Source organism: Pempheris klunzingeri, chromosome 2, assembly GCF_042242105.1.
Source record: "Pempheris klunzingeri isolate RE-2024b chromosome 2, fPemKlu1.hap1, whole genome shotgun sequence".
In the NCBI taxonomy this organism is placed as follows: domain Eukaryota; kingdom Metazoa; phylum Chordata; class Actinopteri; order Acropomatiformes; family Pempheridae; genus Pempheris; species Pempheris klunzingeri.
Genome location: NC_092013.1, coordinates 3183432 through 3199852, shown reverse-complemented (window position 1 = coordinate 3199852; position 16421 = coordinate 3183432).

The following is a 16421-nucleotide window of genomic DNA, read 5'->3' as shown; positions in this document are numbered from 1 at the left end:
GCCTTCATGCAATTAGTTTAGAGGCAGCATCTGTGATACTGGCACCTCTGCTGATTACTCAGCCAATCACAGTTGCTGTGTCCATATATGTGGAAGCCGCTCTGTCTCAGATTACAGGCATAGATTAGGATGAACGCTGAAGGCTTCTTTACGCACACAGATTGGATTACGCATGTATATTATATTTTATGTTCCCCTTTCACGCAGATATTTGGAAATAAAAGTGATTTCAGACAGCAAAACTGCAATAAAACAGCTAATTCTTATGCAGCAGTGAATCACAGGCTTGGAGTTTGGTCTATATTAACAAAGATGTGGTAAAAAATGATTCTGAGTCTCCACATAGCTTTAATCCTGGTCTTACATGGGCTCTACGTGCTGCTGGGCCTGGCACAGACACCGCTGAGCTCTCCATATCTCGCACTTTAAGCACAAAGGTCCGACTGCGAAGGATCAAGACACGTCAGCGCCTCGGCCCCGGTGAGAAGCGTCCAGAGTTATAAATGTATTACTCACCGTGAGCTTTATGTGACTAATGTTTAACTGTACCGAGGAGACGAGGCGACACTATCACATATCAAGGTGTTGACCTGTGGGATGTGGTTTCAGTAGGTGACGGAGAGCAGGAATCATTAACAACTTAAGCCTGCGGTTAACTAATGAGTTTTAAATGCAGGAATCAAACTTTTATGGCATCATGTTTTTGTTGTCGTCGTTTTTGTTTTGCATCCATTATGGAGGAGACTTTACATGTGAGACATAAATAACTAAGATATATCGCGTTGACGTTGCACAACATCTCTACATCTGCTCACTAATGTAATCGCGTCTTCATTATAAATGTGCATAACTTAACTTTCACGCAGTAATGTGGGATGACATGCAAGAATAAAATGGTGTGAATAACACAGAAAAACAATGTAAACCCAGGAGAAAACAAGATGAAGACGTAGCCACAACCTTCAAATAAAACGTGATCACAGTTTATTATAAATAACTTTACAACCTCCATTTAAGCCTCCTATGATCCTGATAATAACTATTTTCCCCCTCTTCCTTCCCTCTTTTTGACCCCCTGAGTTCTTATTTCTTTTAAGCTCTCAAGTTATATTTGGATCTTATAGATATTCTCGTGTTTGTATTCATTCATGCCCCTTAAATATCAACACAGGAGACACAGGAATGAACATATTGTGTCGTACAACATACTCAGATGTTGGTTAGATGTACAAGTTAACATATATGGACAAGCCATTATTATTAGTAGTAGTATTATTATTATTACTACTGTTTAATTTACAGTAGACACACATATTTTTACATAGAGACATGTGATGACATATTTCTAATTTAGATACTCAGTTACAGTTAATATAATTTATGTTGCGTAAACATTTAGCAACTTTTTTAAACAGCGTATTATTTATTCAATTTATTTATTTCAGTGTTGTTCAATGTTGAGGTATTTTACTTGAGTATATTCATTTTATGCTACTTTATATCTAATATTGTACTTTTTATTCGACTACATTTGTCTGACAGATGTAGTTACTTTTAAGATTTTACATACAAAACATGAGATGGTTTTATAAATAAGGGAACTCATGATTTTGCACCTGAATCTGATCTTCTGTTCTCTGACCGACATAGAAAACAGCAAAGAAAATGTAAAAGAAAACATATAACAGAGCATCACAATAGTTGCTGATTAGCTTTTAAAATAAAAGTGATGTTTCAAATAAACTACCCAACTACATATAAAGTAATACGAGTAAGAATATTTCATGCAAAGATGAAGATGAAGCCCAAAGTGCTTTAAAAAACAAGATCAGGTGAAAATAAACAATCACAAATAGTAAAATTAAAAAAAATAAAACAACTAATTCAAAAGATAGGGGTCTGATTTCCACCACTTGTTCATTCACTAAATAATTTACCTTCTTGTTCCCATTACTGGCCACACAGATACCTTACACAATATCAGTTAATTGATTAGACTGATTGATTTGATACTAGTAGTTTCACCCACACTGACGTGGTTTGTTTTACAGAGACATGCACCAAAAAGGTCCCAGTAAAACACCATTATAACCTCCGACAATAAAACACCAGATGAAATCAAACCGTCAGTGTCATAAACGTTTGTCATTTACAAGAAGCCACATTATCACCAACAGTTCAGACTATTACACGACGGTGAGGGTGGGACGGCGCGCTCTCCTGCGGCGTGCACATCTCCTACCAGGCAAACACATCAAAAGCCTCCGCATTCATTATGTAAAATGGCGCAGCTGAAGGGAATTGCTCCACAAGTAAATACAATGGTGGCAATAAGCGAGAGATTGGCATTTGATTTTAATTGGCTGCTGCAAAGTAACCACTGGCTGTAATCAGGGAAGCAGAGGGGGATCCACAAGGCGACAGTCTGTAACCTATTACTGTAGGCTCAGGTAAACACATGCGACATATCCAAAAACATATCTGTGATTCACTTTTTTTTTTTTTTACTTTAGCTGATGGAAATGAAAATGAAATAATGAATTATAGCAGCAGCGGTAACACTAGCAGGACTCAGCCAGCAGAGAGAGCCCTGTCCTCAGCTAAAAAACACGCTCGCTGGTTTATTTCTCTCAGCGTGTCCTGCTTCAACCTCCTCATGGAGAAGTGCTGGACCTCTGGAAACACTAAGGGCTTATTCCTTAGAATAAAAACAGCACCACACTGGTGTTTTCCCACCATAAATGATCAGAATTTAATCCAGATTTTGGATGCAGTCGCTGGAGATTAATTCTGATATCTGTCTTGCGCCGATTCAAACTGTAAAATCATTTTCAAGTTGGGGCTGGACGCATTTTAAAGCCACCGTCTGATGTCCTCTTCAGGTCACTTATGGTCCCTGGAGGATCGTTGGGGTAGAACATCTCCTGCTGCATGCTGGGTAAAATCCTTGTGGGTGTCAGCATGTCTGGTAGAAGGTGTAACAGTATATCCTGCAAAATATTGTGCTAGGGCCTAATCCAGTTAGTCAGCATGCGTATGCTGCTGTGCATAATGACAAATCGCACCCTTTCAGAGGTGAAATAACCTCTTTTGTAGCTCGTGTGTCGAACCAGGAACAAAAACAGACATGATTTGTCTTGTTTATTTGAGGTTGCTGCATGTTAAACGGACGTAAATCCAAATTTCTTGGCAAAAATGATCGTGCATTCATTACACACGCGCGTTTCTGTGTCTATTATGTGTTTTACTTGTCTGGAAAATCCTGTGATTTTTCTGTGTGTGTGTGTTTGAAGCATAGATTGAGGTTGTGTGGTATGACTGCAGTATTTTACACTAACAGCCGCCGTGTCCCCTCCTCACAGTCCCCCAGGACAGAATAGATCAGACAGGCAGCACTCGGCACGCGATTGATTATTGGATTTATATCCATCACCGTGTGCTTTCATGTAGTCCTCCTCTCTGTGGCCGTCCTCGCGATGCATTTGTTATCCCATAACATAAGAATGACATAACAACAGTTGTGGCGTCTGTATTACTGTATATAAACTGGATGAACGGTGCCAGAAGTGGACTTTGTGGCTCTTGGAAATTACAAACATCAGTTTTGGCTTCCTGACACTGACTGACGGAGTCAAACGGCCCTCCTGGTGCTGCACATAAACCTTTTAATTACTGCAAACATGGTTGATGAGTTTGAAGCTTGATTACTTGGCCTTCATTAGTCAGATTGTGAGCTATAGTGACTCCCAGAGGTGCAATTTGGCATCTCTAAACACTGGCAGCCCTCCGTGTTTGGCAATTATATTTACCCTACAGTAACACCCAAACAGGTGTGTGAAGCCACACACACACACACACACACGAGCCTCATGTATGTACACACACTTTTTTTTTTTTTAGTATCAGCTCGAACAGGCAGGGCCGGGGGCAGGAATTTCAGTCTGTTCTTTATATCGGGGAGAGAACCTGACTAAAAGAAAACACTGATAAAATGTGCTTAGTGTGCTGAGTCCTACTTTGTTGAACTCTGCCTGTCATAATGATTTCGTGTTTGCCGCGCCACCTTGGCTTTGTTTTCCATCGGGGCGGCCGGCGGTTGTCACCACACCGAGGAGGGAGCGTCCTGCCTCAGGCAACGTCGCACTGATAATGAATGTTCAGCTCATTGGAAAAAAAATAATAAAATAAAGTGTGTCTGAATTATGCGGTCAGGGTCTGGCCGTTGTTTGTGAGTCAGACACACTGACATGCGCGCATGTTCGGTTTGCACAACAGTCAGTCACTTCCCGCGTGGTAATGCTGATGCCAGGCCGCAGTCGGGCTAATGCAGGTGGAAGGCATTGTTGATAGGCTCTTTGTGCTAAACTGCATGTTGAGCTTTAACACGCTGTCCGGGAGCAGCCTATTTTTAGTCGGGTACAGCTGCTCCTTAGCACCCACCCTTAAACCAGCCATTCACCAGAGATTTACGGCACAGGCCCCTGAGAAACAGCTGTAGTGTCTTGCCACTTGTCCAAGGAGAGCAAGCCGAGGTCTCTTAAGAATTATATTTACTTTGTTTGCTTGTTTTGTTTTGTTCTTTGGTACTACGTGTAGTTATCAGTGAGTGAGGTGCCTGACGCTGTTGTTCGTTGCTGCTGAGCGTCGAAAAAACCACAAGTCTGGAGCGTCCGTTGCTGCAGGGATGACTCAGACTCTGGTCACCTGGGTCCAACGCAAGTTCAACACTTGTGGCGAGCTGCCTACTCCCCCACAGCACCATGTGTCCCAGCACGTTAGCTCAGCACGCTGGAAAATAACAATATAGTTTGTTCCTGATGAAAGTGACTCCGTGTTTGCTCACGCGTCCCTCGTTGAGGACAGAGAAAAGATGCCCAGGACAGAAAATGAAAACACAGATTTGTCCTTTTGTTCATTTTCTGCCTTGCTGTTCCCCTGATACTGTATCTACAGTCTCAGTCTGACCAGGCCTGTCACATGATTATAGGCGCGTACACTGGCAGGAAACCGCTGTGGCGCTACAGCAGGCACAGATATTGGCCTGCTGGTGTGTGTGTATGTGTGTGTGTGTGTGTGTGTGTGTGTGTGTTTTGGGGATGGGCACTAAATACGCAGCTCCCCCAGCCACACTATAGCTGCGAAGCTTAAGTTTAGCTTATCACTGTCAGTTTGTTGTCTCCATTATTCAAAAGGACACCTTATCAGCCGGGGCGACTCGTATTAGCCCTCTCCACTGTGTGCCCCACACAATGATGTTCAACACCGCTCCACATTAACTCTGGTGTCTATTTCAGCGGCTCTCTATCCATTTATTGATGCATGTCTTCCATTGATCCCGGCATTGATTTGCCATGCAATCCATTACCCATCTGTCTGTTTCAGCGGGCTTTTAAATGATTCGTCACATTGAGCTATTAAGGGGAGTAGTGGGGAAGTCCAAAGGTTGGTGATACATTCAAGGGGAGGTGTGTGTGTGTGTGTGTGTGTGTGTGTGTGTGTGTGTGTTTGGGGGTTGGGTCCAGGTATTGTCAGGCAGTCAGAAGTGTGCTATGACGTTACTACATATTTGTAGTAACAGATACGAGTGTAAAATCATCTAAATCTGGGGCAGAACCTAAAATATAAAAAGTAATTGATCACCAACACGTCCCAAAAATGTGTTTGTAGCACACATGATCAAAAACTGTCAGGAATTTGCAATTTGCAGTTAATTTAATACTGACTCAATTAAATTAGTTAATTTAACAAACTTAATTTAGTTGTTTTATGCTCTTTTTTTTCATGGTTACATTCTTCTTATGTTCTGTGTACTAATAAACCAATTATCAAGAACAAATCTGGCGTCAAATATCAAATATCTAGTCATATATAATGAAAATAATAATAGTGATAGTTCCTTCTAGCTTCTGTTTTGGACTTTGGCTCATTTTGTGATGAAAAAAAAAGATTTCTTATCCAAATGTGTTTACAGTAGTCACAGTAAAGTATCAATAAACCAGTACCAAAACTCTGGTATTGTATTGGCACAACTGCTCAGTTAGGATGTTAGCCTAGCCTAGCCTAGCTTAGCTTAGCATTAAGACAAAGGGACACAGAGGGAAACAGTTAGCCTGGTGATGTTTGAAGCCCAAAAATACACCTACTAGCACCTCAAAAGCTCACCAAATAACTTATATCTTGTCTGTTTTATTCATACACAAACTTAAATATGAAAACAATTTGAAGTTTTAGAGGGAGCGACATGCTAAAACCTGCTGCGGTGACTTAGCTAGGAGCTAAGCTAACGGTCTCTAGCTTCGTAATAAATAAACAAATATGAGGCTTTCTCATCTAACTCTCGCCAGTAAAGCGAGTAAGCGCATTTTCCAAAATGTCTGACTCTTCGTTCAGTTTAATTGTTTAAACTCGACAGCATGAAAAGCTCTGCGTATTCAACTGTATAAACTTAAAACTGCTTCGTCATCAAGATAAAAAAAACACAGGTTGTGCTTCTCAGTTCCTGAAAAGTTGACATTTTGGAGATTTTCACCTGACAACAGCGATATTTAGGGAAAAACACACCTTTCACACGGCACTCTCCCCCAACGCTCTTGAAATTTATTTTACTGGTATTATTAGAGTAAAAATATGCAGAGATTTTTGATGTTTCGTACTTTTTTTTTTTTTTGAATTACAGAGTTAGTTCTTCCAGCGGTTAACGCCTTAATCTTCCCGTAAGAACAGACTCTGAGGAAACAAAGAAAATGCCACCAGCCAAACATAGATGTGGGGGTTTCCAGATTGAGATGCAAGATGGATTCATATATATTCATGAATTCAGTCAGAAAACTCAAACGGAAGCAGTATGATAATCTTGCAGTAATTGCATTTTTCCCTCCGACTGTTTTTGGCAGAGCTGAGAGCCTCATCCTGAGACATGCGACGGGGGAATGCGGCGGTCTCGAGGAGGACTGTCACGGCGGTGAACGGTGGATACACTCTGACCCTGTACCTAAGGCCAGTCAATCCACAGCGGGGTCAAGTGGTGGTTATGCCAAATCCAATGGATTCATGGGTAACGGGATGGCTATCATTAGTCCTCGGATAGTCAATTATATGTTTAATTAAGCAAGACAGACATCAGATAATTGAACTATTGACTGGCCTCTCCCTGTCACACTTGTCTCCTGATTCATGGAGGGCACAGCTGAAGTCATATCGCGTTTGTTTGGATCCTGACGAGAGTGGAAATAAAATCCAGCCCCTTTCATTCGCTCGACTCGACTCATTTGATGTCCTAAACCTCCGACTGAACAACTTTTTGGTTTAATTTACACCCTCCTTCTCTCCCAGGCCTCGAGAAACACCATTATAAGCATATATATATATATATATATATATATATAAAAATTTAAAAAAAAAGAGATGATACATCCAAAAGGACCATATTTCAAACTCTCAAGCTTTTTTTTTTTTTTTCATACTTGTCAGTCTGCTGGATACATGTCAGCAGCCGTCTGAAAAGTGCTGACATTGCTGCCCTCCTGTCCGGCAGCCCGCTCCCTCTGTGTGAACTTGGATTTAGCTCAAGGGTATAGCCACCCTGCTAATGTGATGTAGCTCCAAGAAGGAAACAAATTGGCCTGACGTCTCATACACTGCCTTGTCTTGATTGTGTGATGGCTTCTACTGCTAATGTGTTACGATGGGTAGACCTGCACGGGGAGGGAGATGGGTGTGTGTGTGTGTGTGTGTGTGTGTGTGTGAGAGAGAGAGAGAGGGGGAGAGAGAGAGAGAAAGAGGGAGGGCGAGGGAGGATGGGGGAAGGGCCTCAGTCTGCAAGATCAGCACAAGTGGAATTGCATTGATTCAGTTAACTGCAGAGTTGGAGCGTGATGTGGAATTCTGTTTATCAAGGGTGGAGTTTACACGATCGGCTCCATCTTGATCTTATTTTCCACATCGCATTCATAATCAGCCCCTTGCTCCCTTATTTTCAGCAATGAGACATAAGATCACGTTCACACACGTGGCTCAGCCCCACCGGGAGTCTCGCACGCTCAGTAAAAATGAGCAGGTACTTTCTAACTGATTTAACGTCCCTGATTTAAATGGCCACATAATGTATTCCCCCCCCCCAGTGTCTCCTGCACCCCGAAAAAACATAACTGGGAACGCTCGCTTAGCTCGGAGGCGACGATACTGGCAGATACGCACAGTAAAAGATCGTCATAATCTGCATTAATCTACGAGATCAGATGTAAACAGCTGACATGCTGTTCTGTAAATCACCGAGAAGACGTGCCGCATATTCCGACTAAATACCGACTCATGTTTTATATCCAAACTGAAGCCAGTCGGCCCAGAAACGGCATCTGCTGAATCCGAACAAACTGCTGAATAGAGCTCAAACATTGCATTAATCACGGGGAATAAAGCACAAGAGTCGTAGCTGTGTCATGTGCTGCTTCTTATGAATGAGTGCTGATGTATTTATCACACTGGAAATACAATACAGAGAGTAAATTCTTTAACTGGCTGATGTTTTTATATAATAAATCTGTTTCGGATCAGATGAGATTGACTGATTTATTTTCTAAAAATCCCAGTGGGTGGTGTTTAATGTGTTTAAAAGCCATCTGACATGCAGTCTGTCCGTGTTTTCAGGCCTCCAGAGGAAACACCTATTGTAAATTAATATCTCTCTCTTAAAACATACATTTAAAATAACGCAGATGTATATTTTCTGCTCACCTTTACCTCCCTCCCGTCTATTTCCTCTCCTCATTTCTCCGTCTAGCTGTAGGGAATTTGTCTCTAAGGGTTTATCATGACTGCCTCATACCCTCCCTTCCTCCCCTAGTTTGTCATTTTGCTGATCCCGACGTTTTTTCATATTTCAGTATTCTTATCAACCACTGGCAGTAAGATGATCCATTTCACTTATTTCTTAGAAGTGTGACTGTAGCCTAAGTCAGTATCTAAAGAATGAATTCAGTGAATGGAGGGTTGGCCGAGGAGGGGCAGCTAGTTAGCGGCTGTGGTGGTGGTGGTGGTGGTGGTACTGGTGGGGTAGGACTTCTTTTTTTTTCTCCAGAGTCAGCAAGGGTAAAATGTCAAGCATTTCTTAGGGAAGCAGCTCCATAGGATTCCTTTCTATGCTTTAATCTTAATTGAGAGCATCGCACATTGATATTCCATGGGCCTCTTTGCCCTTCGCCTCTCAGCTACTTTCATTTAGAGGACAGCCGTACCGCACTAGAGCATGGGGATTGCTTTGTCAGACAGCCAAGAGGCCAAAGGCAAGGTCAACCTCTCTTTGTAATGGTGGCTCACTGTGGAGTGAAGGCGTCACCTCTTTGATGCTGTAAGTACTTTTGTGAAACATTTCCGACTCCTCCTTAAAAGTGAAACTGAATTACGGTGGCGTTGATTATTATGGAGGACTCTTATTTTAGTTTATTATCTCACAGGAGTGAAGTTAGACTGCTCCACCGCTTTCTGACTTGTGGATCTAAACAAGCCCCCACAGCTGGAGGCCAAACAGAGTGATGATTTAATGCAGTGTGGACTAAAGGAGGATATTTGCATATTTAGCAGTCAGTCTATCGCCCCCCCCCCCTCCAGAGATGATTCAATTATGCTTAAGATGATCTGAAATAATCGCTTCACTCTAAATACAGACTCTTCACAGACTCCTCTTCCTCCTCAATTTAGTGTTTCCGTGGCGCACAATGGGTGCAGCAGCATCCTCTAATCCTCAAACAAAGGGGGCGGGCTAAGTGGCCCTGCAGATGCAGCGATAAGGCCCGTGTCGTCGGGTAAGGTGAGGAGAGGAGGAAGGTGTGGGACGGTGACGCTCTCTCGCCACTCCTGTGGGAAGACTCGTCATGCCACCTTTCCAGAGGTGATGAAAACAGATGGAAATAAAAAAACTCACCGCGCACACACACACACACACACACACACACACACACCCACAGAAACCGTTTACAGCTGACTGCACAGCCCCTATCTGTGGGACTGAGGACCGAGCTCGCCTCCATTTCTCATGCTCCTGCCTCAGCCTGCTGCTGACACAGATATACTGTAAAGAGATAGCGGCACAGATAGGTATGCACGCGAGCGTCAAAGCAGCCCCCGGGGGTGTGCAGGTCTGAAAACACAAAGGCTGAAGGGACAACGCACGACCCATCTGCCGCACTTTGCTCATTAATCTCAAACATTTATGCGACACTTTCAACGGATTTGGAAAACAGTGCTCGAGATAACAAGTTTAAGTCCTTGCAGCAAACACGAGTGTTTCTTCTGCTGATGAAACAGTGCATCAGGATTAAAGGATTAGTCCTTCAAAGATCTGTTTTACTAACACATACTATGAATAACAGGTTCCAATGGAGGGACCGCAGCTTCTGACAGATTTATCAGGCGATCAGGGCTTGATAAAGCTGCAGAGGAGCTGCTCCTATTTCAAAGTCTTCACGTCTAGTTCTGTGGGAAAGCCCGGCGCTCCTGTTTTCCACTCTTTCCACCAAATCAACCGCGACTGACACCGACGAGTCAACACAGCTAGGCTCCAGATCTATCCAGACAACAAAGCATCCCGGAACTCCTCTGCAGGACATTGGGAGAAAATCTTTAAAGAAAGGGTTCACTTTATCACCGGGATCAATAAATCTATTGTGACCAGGCAGTCCCACGTTACTCCTTCCAATAATATGTAACCTACTTTTGAACTTATCATGACAACACTGTCCAAAATCCATATTTCTTTTTAAAATCTCCATATATCTTAGAGCTGCCCTTTATTTCACAGGTTGCCGTTTGCCTTTATTTCCTAATTCTGCCATTGATTACACATCAGTGTCTTAAAATAGCTACAGCCTTTAAGTCATATCGATGCTGACAGATTTATTTAGGGCAGCTTAACGAGAAAAGCAGTTTCAGTTTTTTTTCCCTTTTGAAAAAAAGAGGATGGGTCCACACATGAGTCAAGGCTGTTCCTCTCCTCGGGATTTAAATATAGCCCCACTCGCCATTACCGCTGTCACTCACAGACTTATAGTGACCCTTTGACCTCGCCTGTGCAAAAGAGACTCGAAGCTGACACTCTCACTCCAAATGTTTTCCAGCAGCGTGGACAAACAGAGGCAGAGACACATTTTCTAAGATGTTTTTCTGGGTGTTATCAGCCTGATGGGTATTGTTTTTCTACTCATTTGTCGGAGGTTTTCATCTGTGCTGCAGAGGAACGGTGCAAACGTACGGGAGGCCGGCAGATGAGGGGTTCCCACAACGATTGGACAGTTGGAGGTTTCTCAACACCTGACGAGCAGCCTTTGGGTCACAGTCTGTTGGGCTGCGACTCAGAGGCCACCCACAAGTGTTGTTGTACAGTTCGGACATGTTAGTGCTGCAGGCCGCTGCTCAGCCACGTGTGGGCGTTGTGCTCCTTTACACACTTCACTTTCTCCTCTTTGACAGTGGACTGCTGCTGCTTTTAGATACTTTACAGTTTAACATCAGTGTGTTCAAACCAGGGATTATCACAGTTCATTAAAACTAGAATTAGGTGTGAAAAAACATTTTAGTCAACTGAAAACAAAAACTAGACTTAGTAAAAAACTGAAATGATGGCTAAAATAACAAAAATATACAGATTATGTCTGTAGTTTTAGTTTTTTTCTCAGTTTTTTTCTCACCACAGTCAGCAAGAGGAGTATGTTTGTTGAAAGTCAACTTCCCTTCAATTGAAACTAGTAAGAACTGAACTAAAACCAAACAGTTTCGAGCTAAAACTAAACTGAAAGGAGCAAAGCCGCTGTGGAAAGTAAAGACAAAAACAAACAAAATACAATATAAAACTCAAATGTATTATAACTCTGGTTCATTTTTGGAAGCGTATAAAGATTTGGACAGTCAGTTAACAATCAAATGCATCTCATGAAAAATAATATGAGACAATACACTTCCTCTGTAATCAATATTTTCAAAGGGACGGCTAAGTCTGCCGCTTTGGTTAAATATTTCAACAATGTTTTAGGTGGAAAGAAATTTGCACAGATATTCATGTTCCTCAGTGGATGAATCGACTTTCATTCACATTCATGATCCCCTCAGGATGAACTGTAATAACGTCGGTGATCTTCTGACGTTTTCAGAGCGGTTTCGATCACAGTAGTGGGGGTATGAAGTCCGATTGGATGGAAGTCTATGAGAAAATGATCTGACTCAATAAACATTTTTCTAATGAGTTTATGGTCTCAGTCGCTAGTTTACAGTCTTCTTCAGTTCATTTAGTAAACTTTGGTCCCAGTTAGAGGAAAATAGACCAGGAAGAGGGGAGGCTGTAGGGCGGGACTACGTTGTGACCAACCAATCACTTCTGGCTCCAAAAAACCAAGATGGCGACCTCCATAGAGCCAAACTCAAGGCTTCAAAACAGCGGTCCACAAACCAACGGTTGCTGCCCACGTGAACGTGCACAGATTTTGCTGGCAGTTTGTAACCGCCTGGCTTTGGCTGTTCAAAACGAAGGAGGCGAACATCGCGGGTCAAAGATAGCGACGGAGGAGCTGATAATGCTGGTGTCCCAATACCCAACGCTGTACAACACGGCACTAGCTAGTTATAAAGAGCTAGCTACGGCTAGCTTGCACAGCTACTACTATGAAAAATGGGTGGTTTTTGATCTGGGTGTACCAACATAAGGTTGAAATGACAGTAGGCGTCAGTATACATCTTCAAGTTGTCTGCAACTCGCCATTTAAACCAAGAGAGAGAGGGTTTTACCAACGCTATGATGTAATCGCAGCTTAGATCGTAGCAGCAGTGCCAGTATTAAAGACTTTGCTTTCAGGCAGGCGGCCGAGACGGTGTGAAAATGCTGCTAGTTTGTTATATTAACAGTAGATGAAATGATGAATGTGTATAAGAAACTGAGGCTAGCTGTGTCCTTTGTCTCAAATCGTTATGCTAAGATAGGCTAATGCTAACTGGCTGCTATAGCCTCCTAAAACATCAAACTAGTCCTTTAAAAGGGGATAAAACATCATAAAACGTCTGCCTCTTCTACCCATAAGTGTCCAAAAAATTGGCAATGCAGGTTTTATTGAATAAATAATATAATAATAAATCATGCAAGTAACCATGTGAATTTTATTTCTGTTTGCAGCGTTCAAAACGTAGCTTCAATAGTGTCTAACAAGTCTGTCTTCATTTCAGTGGGAAATCTTATCACACCCTCCATAAACCTTGTTGTTTACTTGTAACCTTTCATTTGATTTTTTTTGAGAAGTTATGGTTTCCTTTTTTTCTGCCGTTAAATCCCAGAACAAAGCACTTCCTGTATCTTGACCACAAAAGGAGCAAACAAGTACATGGGTTCACTGTAGTATAAAGGCCTGCAACCCCTGAAATAGATCCCTTATAAGATCGGCGTTGTCCAATCACAGGCATCTCTCCCTGGCAGCCCAACCACAGCTCACAGTTAGCTCTTCCTCAGTTGTTCGTGCGGAGGCTTAACATCAAGTATGATGACAAAGATGGCCAAAGAATCAAAGGGGGGGGGCGTGTGAACGAACACTGTTCTGCCAAGTCCTCCAGCAGCGTAGACGGATACAGCGGCGCTAAACTCGGCTGAACGTCAAAATAATACAGCTTTAAGTTCAGCACAGGACTTCTGAGGAACATGACAGAAGAGTTATGACACAAGGGAGATGTTAGCATGACACATTGGTGGGAGAGGGACACACCCAGTTCCAAGGAAGCCTGTTAGACTTGACCAGAATGTACGACACCGCCGCCATATTCTCATGTCAGCGACACCCACAGACACTTTTTGAAGAGGGGTGTTAAATGCTACACATGCTGTGACAACTGTAATTTCAATTTCAAAGCTAGAGGGTTTTGTGTATCTGCATTTAACCATTTAAGAAAATGTACTCAAAAACTGCATGTAATTTTTAATAATTATCTACTCAGAGGACATGCTCTCTTCCTCTTTCTCTTCCTATCTGCAAGCTAGAGCTGTTTATTTTCTCATCTGCAGCGCCACCAGTCTCACCATTACTCTTCCTGGATGTGAGTTTGTTATATACCAGAGACATAATATGGTCCCAGAGGGCCGGACCTGTTCTTTCCAGGTTGTGTTAAACTCGCCAGGGTGCACATGCTGGTGTCTGAGCAGGAGCTGACCCTTCATCAGGAAAGCTCTGCCAACAGCAACTGAGAGCCGCAATTATCTGCCCTATAGATAGGTAGGTTGTGTGCTGGGGGGCCAGGGGCTGGGGAAAGGGAAGAGGCTGTCATGGTGGGAGTGGGGGGCCTGAGTTAACCTCTTTGGCTCGTGTTTCTACTGTGCACTAATGGACGCCTGTCATCATTATGGACAGAAACAGGAGGGCGCCTGCCAGCTGCATGACCCCCATAAAACAGAGCAGGAAATCCTAGCAGGGAATGAAAGGGAAAGAGATCTCTTCTCCTCTTTTTTTCTCCTCTTTAGTGATCCCTCCTGCACTCTCTGGCCTCTTATTTATGCTCCTAAACTGCATTGTCACGCATGAAACGGGAGAACATACTGTGCATCCATCGTAGGAAAAAAACAGTCGAGGTGTTGAGGTTGCCGTTACTGGAATATATATATAAAATGATAAGTCACTTTCACATACGTTTACCCCTGTTGTGAGCACAACCTCTTTGTTTTTCACCTCTGTTTAACAGGCTCAGGCTGTTTTTATAAAGGTTCTGTCACGCTGGGAAGAACCTGTATAATCATTACATACAGTAGTTTACCTTTTGCCCCGTAGGCAAAGTCCAGGGTCTGTAATATGACAGGACTTTGTCACACTTCTGTCAGTGGTGTCCACTTAAACGTGACAAGCACTTTATCAGAGTGCCTTCCTATCAGATCCCCAGGAGTTCATGCACAAACATGCTGAACACAACGTCCCCAGGAAGCCGGATTCCTTATTACAGCCAATAAGATAGCAAGTCAAACTTTATGGTAGCTGTGAGGCTACACATTAATCCACTCTGTTGGAGCCTGCAGAGCCCATCATGTGATAACTTTAGTCATTACCAGTAGTACAATCATAATTGCTGTCTTTCGGGATGTGGCAACAGAAAAAAAAAAAAAAAGTGGCTTCATAATCCACACAGGAGGTCAGACACTCAAAAGAGATTGCTGATCGTGAACGGTCTCACAATCACATGATTTTATTCGAAATGTCCGCCTGAGTGCGAGAAAGTGCACACACACATGAAAGTCTGTATTTGCATACGCATGTCCACGTCCATGGAGACGGTCTGTGTGCGTGTGTGATCAGTGCATGATTCACTGTGTCACAACCGTGCGCAGAAACGACTGGACATCCTGACCGGAAACCACAGCCGTTGAAGCTGCGTTTTCCTGCGACATTCAACCTACCACTCTCACAAAGAGTCACTTGACTGGACCCGCATATAGGAAGTGAAAGAGGAAGCCCCTCGTCCATCCTGTCCTCCATCCCAATCTCTGCTGCGCGCTTCACGTGAAGCCGCTCTTATAGGCGCTCGCCAGTGTGAGCGTTTACTGTTGCAAAACAGCACAGAGAGAACTGGCTGAGGCTGGAAATGACTTGTTATTCGGGGGGGGGGGTCAAATGTCTGGTCCAGTTGACATTTAGCCTCAGAAGATTAGTGAGAATCATTACTGTGAACGCAGAATTCACTGGTTGATAAACAGGGTTTGCTCAAATGATCAACTAATTCTTATCTGACGGCCCGTTTTGTGTCTAATCTGGCAGTTTTTTGTGTGACAGTCAGTCAGGAGCTCTTCAACAAGATACTCAGTGTTTAGACAGTCACGCTAGACCAAAACCAACACTGTCCAGAGAAGACGGGTATGATATCACAGATGGAAGTGGTGAGTGGTGTTTCACTGAGGGGTCTGTTGGCTCCGGCCTTCCCTCATGGCTCGGGGCCTCTGGCTGTGTTCATTGGTGACAGTGTTCGTAGCCTGGCAGCCTGCATTCCTCTGATTCTCCCCACACAATGGTGAGTATCTGCAGCATTCCTCTGTCTGTGTCCGCTGTCTGAGACGCAGCCAGGCCTTGGCAAACCCCAGCGCTCAGCCAAGAGGTTGGCATCACGATTAACTGACTCTGATGGACACGACTGAGCGTTTTCACCCAACACCGACCATCTAACGGCGTTAGTTCACCGCGTCATAGATACAACCAGAGCGAGCATTTTAGTAATGTTAGTCAATTTGTAATAAATAGAAGAAGACATTTTGAAATAACTTCGGAGATGATGATGCTTCCTCTTTAAGCTGCTTCATCATCTCGTTCTGACTTTTTTTCTCCGCTGTGCAATCGTTCTTTCTCTCCATCTGTTTATTTAAAAAAAAAAAAAAAAATGCAAGCATGTCTATTCTGAGCCGTTTTCACTGCTCTTCATCC